Below are 17,439 nucleotides of genomic sequence, written 5' to 3'. Positions count from 1 at the left end.
TCTAGTCTAGGGTATAACATTAGCTCATTGTTTAGCTTAATGCTAGTTACCTAACCGTTAATGGTATCAATTTCAAACCGGGGGATAACTTTCATGAAGAACTTGATTTGTTATTTACCAAGGATGTGTTGCTAAAACCTTATATTAAGTATGAAATAAATATAAGTATAAAGTAATGATAGGCTTGTTTTAAATATAGGTCAAACAATGATTTAATTTACTCTCAAACTGAGTCAGCCAGATATATTTGTGTGGATGATGACGTCTTAAATAAGTAAACGTTTCATTTTTCCGATGTTCCCTGCTTGCACCTGAAGGCAGCTCTCTCCTCTCCTCCGCCTGTCCATCACCGCTCTACTATCGTAAGTGTGTGTGTGTGTGTGTGTGTGTGTGTGTGTGTGTGTGTGTGTGTGTGTGTGTGTGTGTGTGTGTGTGTGTGTGTGTGTGTGTGTGTGTGTGATAGAGCGTCATTCTCCTCCTTTCTTCCTTTCACTGAACGCTCATCACTTGTGAGCAGCGGCGCCCTGAAACACCCCGAAGTTTCTACTACTTCTCCGGCTTAATCCAGCTCCACTCTCCGGCTAAATCCCCTTCCCTTTCTCCCGGTTTTTATTCCTCCCTTCATCCTCCACTTTCCGGAGGATTCAGCCGGGGTGTGCTGCCTGCTAACACTGGGCGTAGCTGGGTAGGATTGTGTGCTAGCTCGCCTCTGCACCGACTGGTAAGTAAAGGGCGAGATTTGTTTTAGCATTTTGAGCTAACAAAACGGCTTATTAACGGTTATTTAAAATGAACGCTCTATGTGTCGACCGTTAATAAACGTTGAGCTCTACCAACCGTTAACATGTTATAGCACTTAACAACGCATAGATAAGTGTTGTGTCTTTGTGCGGATGCATATTTATGTTAAAAATGTCTAAAATGTGTTTTTTTGGGTGTTTTTTGTTGCTCTGATTCCTTCCCCGGTGAAAGGGGTCGATGGGGCGGTGTCTCAACACATCAGCTCTGTTGTCTAACCACAAACCAGGGTTGGAAGGGGTACTTTATAAATGTAATCCATTACAATTCCTAGTAACTTGTAAAAAGAAAAATGTAATCTAAGAATCAAAATATAGTAATATACCTGATTACTTCTTTTGGATTATCTCAATATGAAATGCAATGCAATTAAATCCAAGAGAAAATAAATATCTATATTTTTACTTGAGTGTATTAGGTAAGACAGAACAATGTAACCTTAGAAAAGAAGAAGATATCTAGGATAAAAAATGATTTTATTTATAGGAAAACCTGCCTTTCATTAAGCAAAAAAACAGAAATATTCACACCTGATATACATATTAGCCTACAGAACAGTACAGTTTACAAAGAAGAAATACAATCTGATCCATTTACGACAAACTAAATATGCTCTTTATAGTTTTTTACTAACATTTTAATCCTGCTAGTAATCCCCAATTTTTAGAAATGTAATCTGATTATTATATGTAACTGTAAGGGGATACCTTTTTTTGTATCCTCATGACGTAATCCGTTACTCCTCAAGCATGCCTAAAACCCACACAATGTTTCCTTTTATGCTTCGTTTTCATATACAGAATCCCTCGTTGTGAACCCATTTTGTCTGCTTTCCCTCCCCTCCCTAAACTTTTTGTTCTTATCTCCCCTCCTTCTCCATCCTCCATCGCGGATGCCCATTGTTCTGAGAAGTGGTGCTGAGAAATGTCTCAGTCGCCTCAGGGGGGCAAGCATGCACATTTAGGGGCTAATCATTTAGCAGATGTCCACTTAGGTTTCATGTCAATTAAACCCAATAAGTGAGGGGGCATTTGTGGCATGATTCCTTGAGACTCTCGGAGGCAAGCTAAAATATCGCAAAGATTTAAGATGGCATGTAATCAGATGCGATTAATGTCACCCCTTAAAAAATGATCATCTATTGTGAAGTGAAGTCAGGCGACCCCTTCGCTGCCCCTCTTTTTCTGTGAGTGAGAAGACGGATCACACTCCCCTTTTGTAGAACAATGGCGAGGAGAAGAAACACTGCCAGCTCCCAAAGCCTGGCCAAAAGCATTTCATAAACATGCAAGCTCTGAAAATCTTCAACCACCGTTATTCTCCTCGGCTGCACACAGAAGTCTAAATGGTCTCTCGCTTTGTTGCGGCTCAATAATGTGAAATGTATTGATGTCATCCTCAGTAAAATGGCATCCCGGGGCGACTAATATGAGCACTTTTAAGGCTCGTCGGCTTGGAGACACTCCAGGACTCTTAAGTCAGAGGTGGGCTAAGCCATCAACTAGTCCCCCCCCCCGTCGGATGAGAGAATGGCTGACTCACAGTGTTAGTAGATGAGGCAGGGAAATGGAGGACAGGCAGTCGGCCTAATGCAATCAAATGAAATTACATTTAGCTGCCATTAAAAACTGCAGTCTGTTTTTATAAAGTTATTTAAGACTGACTTAAAGGGATTAATGCAGGATGTGGATTACTGCCCGAGGCCGATTATTGTGATTGTGAAAAAGCAGAAAATTACAATAATCTCCTTTTCCTTCTGCATTTACATGTTTCCTTCCTTGTTGTTGTTAGTGGGTTTTTAAAAAAGGATGCATGACTTTGTCTCCTGTCATTAGCAGATCTGCTCTGTTGGAGACAGAATGACGGCTGAGTGTCTCAGACTCATCGCTATAAAAAGGAGAAGGCATTGTGTCTGGAACAGTCCTACATAAGCACAGGGAGCAGACATTCAAACATGTAGCTGCTTACTCTGAAACTGTGCTTAAGGAAGTCAATGACTGGTTGTAAAACTATAGGGAAGCAGCACATTTGATTAGTTTAATAGTAATTGTACAAAAAAACGATGATATCTTAATCATTTTGCTTACAGGTTCAGTAATGCAAAAAGATGTTTGTTTATATTGTATTCATGGGTACCACTTTACAATAAGACTACCCTTATAAAGGATTCATAAAGGGTTTATAATTAGGTTGTTAACACTTTATTAATCATTAAGAACCATTTATAAACTAGTTGTAACATAGTTTGCATACATCAACACAGACTCACTGTTTGGCAAGATGAATAAGCCTTACATTGGCTACTTAGCGAGAATCAACTCGGTGAACAACAGATACCAAGGATGCTGGCTGATGAAGGAGACGAAGTAAGTTAGGTAGCCAATATAAGGCTTAGCACTACAGATACATGTGGGCTCACTATTTGGCAAGCAACCGCTCACAGTTGCCCTGTTTATCTCATGTCTTATAAAAGCTTATTCATGATTTATAAAGTGTTCACAACCTGATTAATAAATGAGTTACAAACTATTCGTAAACCCTTATGACCCCGTATGGCACAATACAACTCAGACTGGCTTACCTGTACGTCAATCAAGTGGCAAATGCCATAGTAAGGATGGATGATAGGTAACTTAATAAAAAAGAAAATTAAATGTTTTTTATTTATTTAATTCTTTTTTTTCCAATGCCATGCGATCGACCAGTCGGAGGGACGTATTGGGCACCCCTGTGTTAAGGCATTGTTTTGGGCTCTGAAACTGTAAATATGAGTGTTTTTCATTATGTGTTGGAATTAAGTATAGTCAGTAATGTATTCATTCAACTGGAGCCAAAACAATTAGTCAATGAACCAACTCATCGATCAAAAGAGAAATGATTGGGAAATGATTTGATGATAGACGACTCCTTTACAATGCAAGAAATTGCTGTGTTTCTTTGTCATATAAGATAGAAAATAGAATATAATTAAGGTAATATATATTTTTTCTGACCTCTTTTAGGCCGAATAATTGAACTAAATGAGAAAACGTTTGGCAGAATAATTGATGGCGAAAATATGTGTGATACCGAATTGATACATAAAATTGAAATAATGAGTTGCAGTTCACACAGAAGCGTTAGAATTAGAGATAATCTTAAATAAACCATCGACTAGTGTCTTCTGTTGAGATTATTCTTTGCAACACATGCCTAAAAACTGTTTCCGACGCTTATATTTCAGGGCAATTTAAATCCTGATAACCTTCTTTGCCTCCAGCTGGCCTCTTGACCCGTGCCATCGTTTTGAGATTGGAGATGATTGTGGCATTAATAGCCCTGTTTGTCAGCCTGGCCGTAGCCTCAGGACTGATGTTTTCTGGGTGTGTGACTCAGATTGAGACAAGGGCAAGCCTGTGCCTCTGGTCACCAGGCTTTACTCTCTCTGAACCCGTGACCCTTGCCCTCTTTGCCGTCTTTTTAAATTACCACCATCACTTCAAGCCCCGTTTCAATCCAAGGCAACAATAGCTTCTTGTTTAGGGATTATCAAAAACACCAACAGATCCATGTTTGGCTGAATTTCCTTCTGTTTTCTGGCTGATAAAGGCTTGCAGGAAACCGACAGTCGCCCCGCAGTGTATTTGCAGATAAAGCGGAGATAAACTGCGCTGTCGCCTGTGCTCACAGTCACGGTGGCACGCCTCGGTTGTCACAGTTGTCAGGGCATGCAGTTGGTGTGGTTTTGAGGCTGTATCTGCCAGCAGCTGCAGTCATTTGCTGCGTTTGGACGCTCTGAATTCCTCTGGTGGGAGGATGGATAATAGACGTGGTTCATAGACTTGTTGCTAGGCTTCAAGACTACATTTTCATGGCACTGAATGGGTTAGTGATGCCTGGTTTGAAGTCACTACATTGGTGTCAATGAGTTTCTGTTTACATTAAAATTGCTGACAATTCCTGCTCTTGCCCGGTGTGAGCTGTGGTTTCAGATTATGTCAGAGGCTACCCTCATCATAGAGTGGTGCAGGGATGACGTATTCCTTAAGGCTGACCTGGAAATTAACATCGCAAGGGCTTCCTCAACAAAAGAGCAATGAGATTTTTATATTGGACGAAGAAATATTGTGGGAAACAAAGCAGGATAATATCCACATGTTAACACCCTGAGTCTAAATGCAAGTCAAAAGCTGGGCTATAAAAGAACTACATCCTGGTCACATGACTTCACGGCACGCCACCATCGCTAAGCTAAAGTTGGCTAATGTTTGGCATGGGGACTTTTTGTAGTTTATTTAGTCACTTGTTAGCAACTGCCATTTTTAAGACACATACAAGCCTCAGACATTCAGCAGGTACAAACTGACATATTTGATGCTGTAGAACAAAATATGACAAATCTTACGCTTGTGTTAACCACAAACCATATATCACGTAGAACGTTGACTGGAGACGAGGGTGCCAGAAGTGGTCAAATGCTGACACACTTCCAGGTTTTAGGACTCATTCCTGCACCACTCTAAAGCCACGAGTGGAATGATAGGCATTTGTGCCAGACACTGGCGCTGACAGAATGATAGTATCCCCTTACCATAAGCAGCTGTAGGGGCCAAATCATTTTCCTGTCATATCAATTCTCCCGGTGACATTTAAATCTAGCTATGCCCTGCCTCAGTGTATTAATCTGCTGTCATCCTCTCAGTGAAGTGAAATGTATGCTAAAGGTTGTTGTTGATGTGGTAAATGATGATTCTCTGTCGGTTAGTTTGCAGATGATGTGGTGTTTTAGTGGCCAGATGTGGGGAGTATGGTTTGTTCTTAGACAGATGTAGTTAGGAGGTTTTGATCCTGTCAACCGCCCGACCTGTCTGCCCTCCTGCGAGGGATCAGATTCCATCTGGAACGTGCCTTGTTCCACTTCAAACAGAAACACATAATCCTTTTACGGACACGGTCGTTCCACTTGTACTGTGCATGCGAGCGTCCCGGGGCCAAAGCCTCTCGGGCGCGTTTCTGCCATCACGTCCAGATGCCTCGGTTCTGCTCTCTTTCTCCATCTCTATATCTGTGCGGTGTCATTGATCCGAGCCACCAGCTGGTCCTGATCTCATTTACCCCCAAAGAGGATCTCGTTTGTGGGCAGACGGCCCATTATGGAGGCCATCCAGAAGCTCTTCAAGTTACAAATTAACCTCAGTTTCTCTGCTGCCTCTCAGTCGGCTCCTCCTTGTCTTGCTTGCTCACACTCTGTCCCTTTTAATATCCCCCCCCCCCACCTTTTTATATTGTCCTGTCTTTGTCACTGGTATCTCTCTTATCTCCCAGGGGGGAGAGCTAACCGCATCAGAGGAACCTGCCTCGCTAATGCACTTCCTCTGTCCGTCTCTCCCTGTCCATCCCATCTGTGGAGCTACTCCCCATTTTCTCCTGAGCGATCAATATCCGTACAGTGGAGCTTCCCGCTGCCCTGCTGGTCGCCCTGCAGGCGGTGGAGCTCCGCCAGGCTGAAGTCGGGCCCTCGCCGTTCTCAGTTTTTTGTTTAGTGGCCGACGGAGCCTCTTGCCTTGCCTCCCCGCGGTACATTGTCTCGTTTCTGGGACATACTGAGGCCTCTGTTAGCGCTGCTCGTTCTTCCCTTGTCTCCCTTTCCCAGTGTCTGCTGTTATAAGCCGACTGTACAAGATTAGCATCTCTCTTTGTCCAGGGTTAACAAGCTCTGTCATGTGTTAATCTGCCCGTCCCCAGGGGGGCCGAGTTTCTCCGAGCCCCGTCGCATCATGGGAAGAACAGGTCCGGGTGTTTGTGTGTTTTGGTGCGTCAGCTTGTTTGCAGTTTGTGGGATTGAGGGGGGGGGGGGTGTGAACTCGCACAATTTACAGCCTATAAGCTGCCATCGCATCGGCATTCACTGCCAATTTACGGTGGTCATACTCACCCTTTTCTCCTGATTATTTTATTTTCAGTGCGTGTTGTAATCCCTTAATTGCTGCTGAGTTTTTATTGAAGACATTTTTAAATGTGTGACTCTCCGCAGAATCCTTTAGGATTAGTGCCAGCCTCTCTGGTCACATGTTTCTGTGATCCAGGTGTCTGCCTCACAATCTGCCGCTCCTTCTCACAAGAGGAGACACAAAAAGACTCCTTCCTTCCTTCCTCCCAGCGGGGCCTTTCTTCTCTGGCTCAGTTTGTCTTTTGGACTACCCTGCAGCTCATTGACTAGCTGCAAATCGATTGAGAGGATTGACTCTGCTACACCTTTTTAAGGACTTAACAAACAGCGGGGGAGGTGTGTTTGTTTGTTGTGGTGCTGCTGTATGCCAGAGGTAGGTCTGGATAACTAATGGCAAACAGTGGCCATATTTTTCTTCACAGCTTCATCCTTTTGTCTTTATTCCGGAGTGTTTTGAAAGACATGATTCTCATAAAAGTGTGTTTTGCCCACCGCGTCCCAGATAAGAGAAGATCTGACTTGATCGAAAATATTGATCCTAGTTGGCTCCAATTATCACCGCCTGCTAACGGCAATCTAAGGTTAGCAGGGAGTGCTTTAGCCCTGGGTTTTGCCTCTCAGGCTACAGGTTGCGCTGCCTTTTATTGATGAAGGTCAATAGTGCTGTTTGGAGCCTGAAGGGAGACTTGCAGACATTACTTCATGGGGAAGAAAAAAGATAACACGTTGCACATTTAGCCAGATCGTTTTTCACATTTACTCACACCTTTTGCACAGCATTGGATGGAAGCCTTAGTTCTTTCTCCCCCCTCTCTGTTGTTGCCTCCCTCCCTCTCCCCTGTTGCTCAGCCCTCCCACAGTCCGTAGGGAATGCCGTCAGAGCGGCGGCTTTGTTTGGAGTTTATTTGTGTGCAGGACAGAGGCGTCTCCTGACCTCAGGTCGGGGGTGTTTGGAGAATGTGAGGGCTGTGATTAGCATGAAGGCAGCACTTGTAGCCCCCAGCTGGATTTACCTGGGTGTCATGTACCTTCTGTACCCTTAGAAACATTTACATATTTAGCCTTTTGCTAAATATTTAGATTTTTCACTACTGCAGATTGCAATTCTCATAACATGTTGTTTATTTGCGCAGACCCAATCCAATTTCATATACGGTATAAACATTTATTTATTTTTTGGATTTTCTCACGTTTTTTTTTGTTGTTGAAGGAATCTTTATCTCCGAAACACCAAAATACTGGTATATAAAAAATATAATACTGCCTACATAATGCACATTCTCATGTGTTTGATTATAATAAGCATCGTGTCATGATCTGCTGTGAGAGGCTTCCATGACCTCGGAGATCTGCAGCGATCCGTAATGATGTGTGCAGAGGCTGAGGAAGAGGAGTGACATGCAGAGAAACCATCCCACTAAGTAGAGTAGGGTAGAAGTGGCTTTGAAAGCTTTTCCTGTGATCCTGCGCTGCTGTTGCATAACACTGACGAGTCCCGCAGAGAACTCAGAAAGAATGGCTTTATCTGACACTTTACAGTCTCATATAAATGGCTTCAGATAACTCTTTATATCTTCTGCCTGTTCAAACAGTGTCTGCCTGTGACTAACGTTAGTCTGTATCTGGTGTTCTGCCAAGTCTCAGCCCGGAGTAAATGAAAGATTTAGCAGCTGGGTGTCTTTGCTGCCAATCTTTGATGCAGTTCTCTAAGAAATGTAGATGGATCTCTCTACCCTGTCCCCTGCAGCAGTGCATTTAGCCATCTTGTTCAGCACTGTTAATTAGTAGTATTACCCTGGCCCCTAATCCCCTTCTAGTTGCTGATATTGTGTACTGAGACTTATTGTGTACTGAGACTGTCTTATTCTTACAGTCAGGCAATTTTTCATTATTTGAAGTCCTACCTCATCAACTTGAGGTATTGATTTTTACTTTAAGCATTGAATGTGTCACTTAACAATGAAATAAAACAAGGAAGGGTGGTGGTGGCGAAGTCGATAGGGACTTGGCTTGGCAACTGGAAGGTCACCAGTTCAAGTCCCGGCAAGACCAAGTGCTACCGAGGTGTCCTTGAGCAAGGCACACTGCTCCCCGGGCGCCATTCAAAATGACAGCACACTGCTCCTAATGCAGAGAAACAATTTCCCCACGGGGATTAATAAAGTATATAAAAATAAAGAGAGGCAACAAACTCTGAAATAAGAACCGTAGGTGAAAAGTGACAGAAACTTTTTTATAAATGAAAAAACATCCTTTTTTTTGGGACACAATTGTACTATTTATTTATATTTTAAAGAATATTTTGGACCGGTTTAGCAGGCGATGAAACACAATAAGGGACATGAAAACCGTTTTTTTTCTATAAATAATGATTGCATTCAAATGTATAGATTAATTGATGCTATAGAACCGGGGATCAAGTTCCCTAAATGGAGATGTTGGCTGAGAATACTGTTGTGATTTTTGAGGAGGTTGAATGGACAATGTCAGGCCCCATGCCAACATGTGGCGTCTTGAATCTGACATTCTCCTCCTTGAAAAGAGGAGGAGTGAGCCACACACACATGAACACACACACACACACACACACACACACACACACACACACACACACACACACACACATGAACACACACACTCACATTCCAGCTCTATTTTGTTATGTTTGGACACAGTCACAAGTAACACTGCATCAAATCTGAGGCCACTTGCATAAGCCCATGTGCAGCGGTGCCGTGAGCAAGAGAGCCCTACAGTATTGAAGCAGCGCTGCTTAAATGTATCAGAGCTGAGGAGTGGTGATCAAGAGAGGAAGAACTACAGGGTTACACAGGTGTCCAGATTATGGATTATATTAATAACATACATTTGGACTTATTTAAACAGAAAATGAATATCTAGGCGAAGACTTATTTCTGTAAACTGACCCTGAAGTCAGCATCGCAGGTGTTACCACAACAAAAAGCAAATGGGATTTTTACATTGGATTTAGAACATTGCAGGAAATCAGTTCTGTGGCAAACACACATTCATCATACTAACACATGTAGTTCAGTGTTGGGCGTGATGACGTTTAGTTGTCTCATTTCGACACTTCAACTTTTTTTCAAGCAGTATATTATTATATACTGTACGTATGTTTGTTCCTCCGACCCCGGCTGTGTCAGAGGGAGGAGGACGGTTTATTAGCGGTGTCAAAGTGCAAACACCACAGATCACTAGCTTGTGTTTGCTGCATGTAGAGATAAAAGCATCTCAATTACAGGGTCAGAGGCCGCCGGCTGCTCGTTAAAAATGCCTTCCAAAGCCAAGCCCTCACCTCCGCCGTCCTCTCCCCTCACCTCCGCCGTCCTCTCCCCTCACCTCCGCCGTCCTCTCCCCTCACCTCCGCCGTCCTCTCCCCTCACCTCCATCCTCTCCCCTCACCTCCGCCGTCCTCTCCCCTCACCTCCATCCTCTCCCCTCACCTCCATCCTCTCCCCTCACCTCCGCCGTCCTCTCCCCTCACCTCCGCCATCCTCTCCCCTCACCTCCGCCGTCCTCTCCCCTCACCTCCGCCATCCTCTCCCCTCACCGCCGTCCTCTAACCTCACCTCCGCCATCCTCTCCCCTCACCTCCGCCATCCTCTCCCCTCACCTCCGCCATCCTCTCCCCTCACCGCCGTCCTCTAACCTCACCGCCGTCCTCCCTCAATCCTCTTACGGAGGCCTTAGTTACGCCCTGAATGATTCCATCAAGCTCCCTTTGGTTCGTTAGCGGAGTGTGACATGGGCCACAAAAGCTCACTTTCTTTTTTGCATCTTTTCTCCAGCCACCCCACCCCCACGGCCGCTGCCTCCTTCCCCCACAATCCCTCTCTTTCAGTACTATTTAGAGTAGGCCCCGAGGATAGAAGGGGGCTCACAGAATGCACATGTGTGTACACAGTTGTTTACTCTGAAAGCACTGCAGACTTTCTACCAGCGATTCATACACGGACGGGGCCGAGCGTTTTGATACTCGGCCCTGTTGTGCGAGAACAGTCTCTTGTTTCTCATGATGTGATTAGATGTGAAGAACCACAGCCCAAGAGCAGATTTGACATTAACGTAACATTTAGCTCAATCACACGCGCTGCAGCTTCTTAATTGTAATCTTCTTAATGAACCGCAGCTACCCGCAGCACCATTCTTCTTCTTCTTCTTAAATATTCAGAGATATGCTTACTGCATTAATGTCACCTCCTGCTGTATTCTAAACAGGCATGCTAATTGCCCCCCTGCACATACACTAGTAGATTGTACTTGATGCAAAACAACAGGGTCAAAGTAGCAGTTTTCTGTTTAAATATGCTGATGACCTGATTATTCACAGCATTTCTTTGTCTAGACAGTCAGAGAAGCTTGGATCCCTCCGCGGAGCTGGATGCCTTCCAGTTATTGACAGTATGGGCTGTTGTGGGTCAGATATACACACACAAGTGAGAACACACACATTTGGTTTGTTTCCCGGTGTGGGGATTAGGACGGGATGATGCCTGGGAGGATGATCTCACCTTGCAGAGCTGGCTTGCCCATCATAGGCTTACAGCTTGAGGCAATTAAATGTAATAATGACAACAAGAGAATCCAGAATGCTTCTCACTCAGCGCCAAGGCCAAATGCCTCTCGCAATGTAACAGAAGTGTGAGATCATTTGTGTGTCTGCCCCATGATTTGATTACGCTTTGGGTTCTTCCTTGGGCCATGCACCACCCTTCTACCAAATGACATGAACATCAGGCCAGTATTTTTCCACAAACCTGCTCGCAATGAAACAAACTGAAACATATATCTTTTACAGACTTTTCCCTTAAATGTCATAAAAAGGTCTTAAAATACAAAATCCTTGTTGGTAAATAAAATGAGATGAGATCAGAGACAAACATGAACACTCAATGCTATTATTACAGGACTCAAAAAGGATTTCTAAGGATTTAGACTAGGCTTTATTTGTAATGTTCACAATAGCTACACGGTAATTCTCCAACAATACAACAATTTCAACTTCTTAACATGAATACAAGAAGCCGTAGAATAGTGGCCAAATGGTGCAAGTAAGTTGCAGAAATGAGAGACATATCAAATACATATAGAATGAGATAAATCACACATCCACTGCGTGCACATCCACACAGCTGACAGACACACTGAAGTCACATGAGAAGCACAACAGCAATAAAGCAGTGGAGACAGACTGTTACGTCAGAGCAAGCCTAAGAAAGTGCACAAGAACATGGAGCAGACATAGTTGATGATCAGACCGAGTGTGTGAATGATTCATTATCATACAAAGAATGTAAACAGTGTGTGAGGAGGAGGAGGAGGAGAGGGTGGTGGGTGGAGGGGGGAAGGAAGGAATACTTTACTTTCCTGATCCGGTGCTCTGAGCGCTGTTGTTTGTGCGGCTTCCCTTTTGTTCTCAGCTTCTGTGTCATCACCGCTGAGGCTTGCGGGGAATTTGGAGTGGGAGGCTGCTTGGAACCACACGATTTGGACACATTGCGAAGGCCAACAAACACATTGTTGGAAAGTCAATTAGATTCAGACATTTAAAGTAAGAAAGACCTACGCCACTTTCAAACTACTTTGTTCTATATCCAGGCATACAGTGGTGCAGGAAGGAGTCCAACAACCAGGAAGTTGGCTTTTTGGCACATCCATGTTCCCTCTTCTCAAAGGCAATGGCTTTTTTTGAACATATTTTTGGTTGAATGCATTAAAAAAGTTGCTTACAAGTGTCTAAACGATTCCACTAAACGTCATCACGCCCAACATTAGCTGCCTTTAGCTTAGCGGTGGAGACGTGAAGTCATGTGACCGATGTTGTTTCTTTATAGCCTAAAGTTGCATTTATTGCCTAAAAACAGCATGATAAAACATCTTTACTGCAATATTCAAAAATCCAATGGAAAAGTCCCATTGGATTGGAGTAACCTTGCGATGCTTACTGACGAGTTTGCCTACACAAATACGTTGTCGAAGCCCCACTCTGTTGTTTTTATCTGAATTCTGAGGACAGCTACTGCAGCCTGTGGAAGTGGTTATTTGACTTCCGATCCTTTGTTTGTCTCAGGCCACATGAGGTCAGGACAGCTGACCGGCTGTTTGGTTTGGAGTAGCTTGACCAGCAATTCTCTTCAGATTAAACCATTTTACGTCCTTAAAGTTTCACACACTGTTCCTAAATGTTTTGAAATGGACCTAATGTAGCTGACATAGCCATCTGTCTGGAATTAGCTGCTGGGAACGTGCACAAGCCATGATGTGTCAGGTCATTAAATCCATGCTGCCCCTTGTGGGACAATGCCAGCTTGTGTGCTGCAGCCTAGGTTGTAGCGTTGGTGGGAGCTAAAATGTTGCAAGAGAGGATTCTGGGAGATAATCTGAGTGTCGGAGTGTATTTGTTTGTAAGGTGAACTGGGCTCCAGGTGACAGGCATTGACCCTAAGACTGAATTGGTCCCCCTCTCATCATCTTAGATTTTGTTATTGGAGAAAGGACTTTAGTAAGGTAAAAACAATTCAATGTCATCCACACAATGTGAAAAAACACATACATATCGACGTCATTGATGGTTTTTACTACAAAAAATGAATGTGTTTCTTATAAATATCTGCAAGAGCCCAGTAAAACAATCAGGTTCATGTTACTTCTTTTTTTTAATATATATATTACCCTATTTTAGGACATAAATAGGTTTAAGATATTGTTTCATTTTGAGTGCAGGCCCCTGAGACAAATAAGAATGGTTGCTTAGCAGACTTTGTAATATTAGCCAAAATTGTATCATTGTTTAAAGAATACATATCATATTTTATTGTGTTGAAACTTGTGATTTACACCACAATTAATCCCATTGTAAGTCCTTGAGGAATTCAACCCACACACAGCAGCTTTAGTAAAGGTGCCAATAACCTGTAAAACATCAAATCCCCAGCTGCAGTCGTTAATAGAGGAAATTAGAGTCCTGCCGCAAAGCACCGTGGGTCAAATGTGTGGGATTGTATGAATGTGGGGGGGGGGGTAGTAAAATGAGGATTTCTCAGCTAAATCCTATTAAGTATAATAACATGATTTTTGAGAAATTCAACTTGTGAATGTATCTGCTGTAACCATTTGTTGGAAAACACGGTGCAGCTGCACAGTGTTAGCTGACATACCATAGCAAGCAAATAGTATACAGCTTCTGAATCGAGCTAAACGGAGAGCCTCCGGAATGAAATAGTCTCAAAAGGAAGATTTGATATGATATACTGTATATCAGGGCTGCACGATATTGGAAAAAACTGATATTGCGATATATTTTTTTCCCCTGCGATATATATTGCGATACAGGAATTGAAGAAAAGACAGTTTTTTTTGTCCGCAAACCATCCTTTCTTGAACTTTAATGCTATACAATCTGTCTTTTTCAAACTATATTTAACCGGATGAAAGATTTTAGTCACGGACGTCTGGATCTGAAGTTATCAGAGCAACAAGCTGAGCTAGCTCGGTTAGCAGCGCCAAACTGCCCTGGAGAAACACATGAAACTACTTTATTCAGTGTTTTTACCTTTAATCACGGGGTCCGTTTGCTTTGGAGATCTGATTGTGATTGGTGGTTTGCTGTCACTCACTCAAGTACCCCTGACATGAGAGCCGCGCAAGTTTTCCTTTTGTAGCAAGCAGCAAAATAATTGTAACATGACGTGTTTGAGTTAATTTGCCTACTTAATATCGCATGTCGTAAAACATTTTATTTATTTTTGAATCGCACTTCCTGCGATGTGATAGGGTTAGACATGCGCATATCGCGATTATCGTCACGACACGATATATCATGCAGCCCTACTGTATATTATGAATTCTAATGTTGTAAGGTAGACTCACTATAACCTATGAAATTGTGAAACTATAATGATGCTATTGTAGAAGCCACAAGTCAACTTTTTAGAAGAAAACATGTATTATTTGTGATGGATTTAGATCCACACCAATCAGTTCAAACGTTTTTTTAAGGGAGTTATTGGTGTTGTTCCCTTCACCCTCCCAATCAAACTTTTTATCGTCAAGATTCATCTTAGAGTTGGATGGCTTAATTCGATAATTGGAAGGGATATTCACTTCTCAAAGCTGAGACTAGTCGCTCACTGTTGAGCTCTATGATCTAACTTATATATCTCAAGTCGATGTGTTCCAGCAGCTCACTCATGCTGTTTGCAGGGAAATGACTCTCTCCAATCTAATTAGGTTTAATGAAAACCTGTAATAGCTTTAGCGGGCTGGATGTTTCAGTAGGGAGTGCCACGGTAATTAGGGATCCAATTCAAGATCATATAAAGCTGTTGAGGAAACAATTATACGATACTCAAATACTCCCAGATGGAACAATACACATTGTAGCTTAGACATTTTTAATATATCATTAAGGTGGTCACAATTATTGAAGCACAAATGTGAAATGAAAAGGAATTTGGGAAGAAGATGCCATGGGGTATGCACCAGGATGGAAATCGTTTTTGGCAGCAAACAAACGTTGCAAAAACAGGGTCTTCAATCCCCACCTACCTGCACTTCATATGAAGAGTAGATGAAATGTGTTCCTTAGCATGCTCCTGCCCTGGTTGCTAGCCTGTTTATGCTAACCGCTGACTGATGGCCCTAATGATGTTATGCCGGATGAGTGAGCAATAGAGCCAGAAAGAGAAGTTCAATATCACAGCTGTCTGGAGAGTCGCAGGAGGAAGAGAAATGTTCCTCTGGCTGAGGCCGTGCAATCAGGATTTATCACACTCTCACTCTCACACACTCTCACACACACACACAACACAACACAGGAGCAGTGACATGACAGGCCAGGCCAGATGCTTTCCTGTGGGAAGAGTCTGAAATAGAGAGGAGGTGATTGGACGGTCTCATTTCCTGGTTCACTGCTTGGTCGAATTATGTCACAGTGTTGGTGATTGGATTGAAGACTGTGGATCGGTTGGAGTTTGATGTGTTAACTTTAGGGATGTAACGATACCAAAAACTCACGGTACGATAATATCGCGATAACAAGTCCACGGTACGATATTTATCGCGATATTGGAAAAAAAAGAAGGGAAAAAAAGTTTTTTAAATATTTTTTTTTTAACATTTTATCTTGCCATTTATTTTTTTTTACTTGAAAAAAAAAATCTGATTTGTGCAGCATTTTAGTAGGATAGTCGTATTTTAAAGTGTCAAAAATATAATAATCAGTCCCTGCAATAGAATAAATCAAGTTTCACTTTAGTTTTTCAAGTAACTCAACTCTAACTCACTCACTCAGCATCATCAAGGTTATCTTTTAGGAATATGAGCATGTCCACATTTCCAGGTAGAAGCTGGGATGTTTGGGCGTTTACAATATCCCCTGCTTTGGAAAAAACTCTCTTGCTTGGTACTGATGTTGCTGGGGACAGAGAGATATGCTTTGGCCATGGTGACAGCAGTGGGTCAAACTGTGCATTGTCTCTCCACCACTTCAAAAACAATACAGTTTTTGCCAAGAAGGTGAGGCTTATTGACAGGGCGAGATATAAATATACTGTTGGTACTTGTCAATGTCTCTAGGCATGTACATGTAGCCCTGTAAATACGATGTCCTTTTGTGTTATCTGTTGTTTTATGTTCTGTTTTTTTTTTTTTAATTAATAAATCGCGGTAGATTTTGTCAGTCTCACGACGGTATTGAGACATTTATTTATCGCGATATTCGATATATCGTTACATCCCTAGTTAACATTCGTAAGATCTATGTTGTTACTCAAGTGATGACATACCTTTCCCTGAAAAGCACCTAATTGTTCCAAGGTTCTCTACTTGCATTTTAAAGATGCCCAATGATGCTTTCTGTGCAGCTTTCTGTGCATGTAAATGGTCTGCAAAGGCTGAATCCCTGCGTGCCCTCCAGAGGGAGTTTCTCTCCCACACACTCATAACCTCCATCTTACTTTCTCTTGTCCACTCTCTCCTCTGAAAGTGACTGGTTGTGGTTGGTAACATAATTAAGCTAATTGTCCACAATTTATAGCCTCACTGGCTATAAAACCCCCTGTGACCGCTCCTCGCTGCTACCCGCCTCTCCCTCTCCGCCTCTCGGTCCCTTTGGGTGGCGGCCTGTTGCACTAGCCGTGTGTGTCTGTGTATCTGCTCTTATGTGTTTTCGGGGATACACCACAGATATTTGTTCCTCTGTTTCTCCCCCTCCGGCTCTGCTCAGCTGCTCCGGCCATCTGTGCAAAGGCAAACAGAGAACAGAGGGATGAAGGAGCGGTGGTGGGGGAGGAAAGATATCGAGGAGGGGAAATGTTTTGGAGAAAGAGAATGAAAGAAAGCTTTTTTGATTTAGTAAGGAGGACGAGTAAAAGATGACGGAAGAGGGGAAAGAAAGATGAGGTTCGGGAATTGTTTCCAGGAGGCCGGCCGCATAAAGATGATGTCTGTCTTCTGGAAATAGGGCAGCGAGTGTGTTTATGTCAGTGGAAAGTAAGATGACTAGTGTTGTCTGGGTTTAAGCAGCAAAGATCAGCCAATAATGAGCTCATTTGACATCTAGTTAGGCCCCACCTTCTCTGTCGGCCTGTTCCCATGCTTCCTCTGGGCTGGCCTCTGAGTTTATCCCAGCACTTAGCCTCCCCCCTGCCCTTGTTTTGTAAACTTGGACAAGCCTGTTTCCTGCCTAC

General features: G+C 43.0%; 1 protein-coding gene across 1 annotated transcript in view; it reads left to right on the top strand.

Moving 5' to 3' along the window:
- Nucleotides 1-421: 421 nt before the first annotated feature.
- Nucleotides 422-17,439, top strand: part of LOC104961838 (mucin-7-like) — a 20,846-nt gene continuing 3,828 nt past the window's right edge. The window contains exon 1 of the mRNA XM_010790186.1: nucleotides 422-721. The gene's annotated coding sequence lies outside the window, so the exon portion shown is untranslated. The remainder of the gene's footprint in view (nucleotides 722-17,439) is intronic.

Source organism: Notothenia coriiceps, unplaced genomic scaffold, assembly GCF_000735185.1.
Source record: "Notothenia coriiceps isolate Sejong01 unplaced genomic scaffold, NC01 NC01_scaffold00033838, whole genome shotgun sequence".
NCBI lineage: Eukaryota > Metazoa > Chordata > Actinopteri > Perciformes > Nototheniidae > Notothenia > Notothenia coriiceps.
This window is presented reverse-complemented; position numbering and strand designations above follow the sequence as displayed.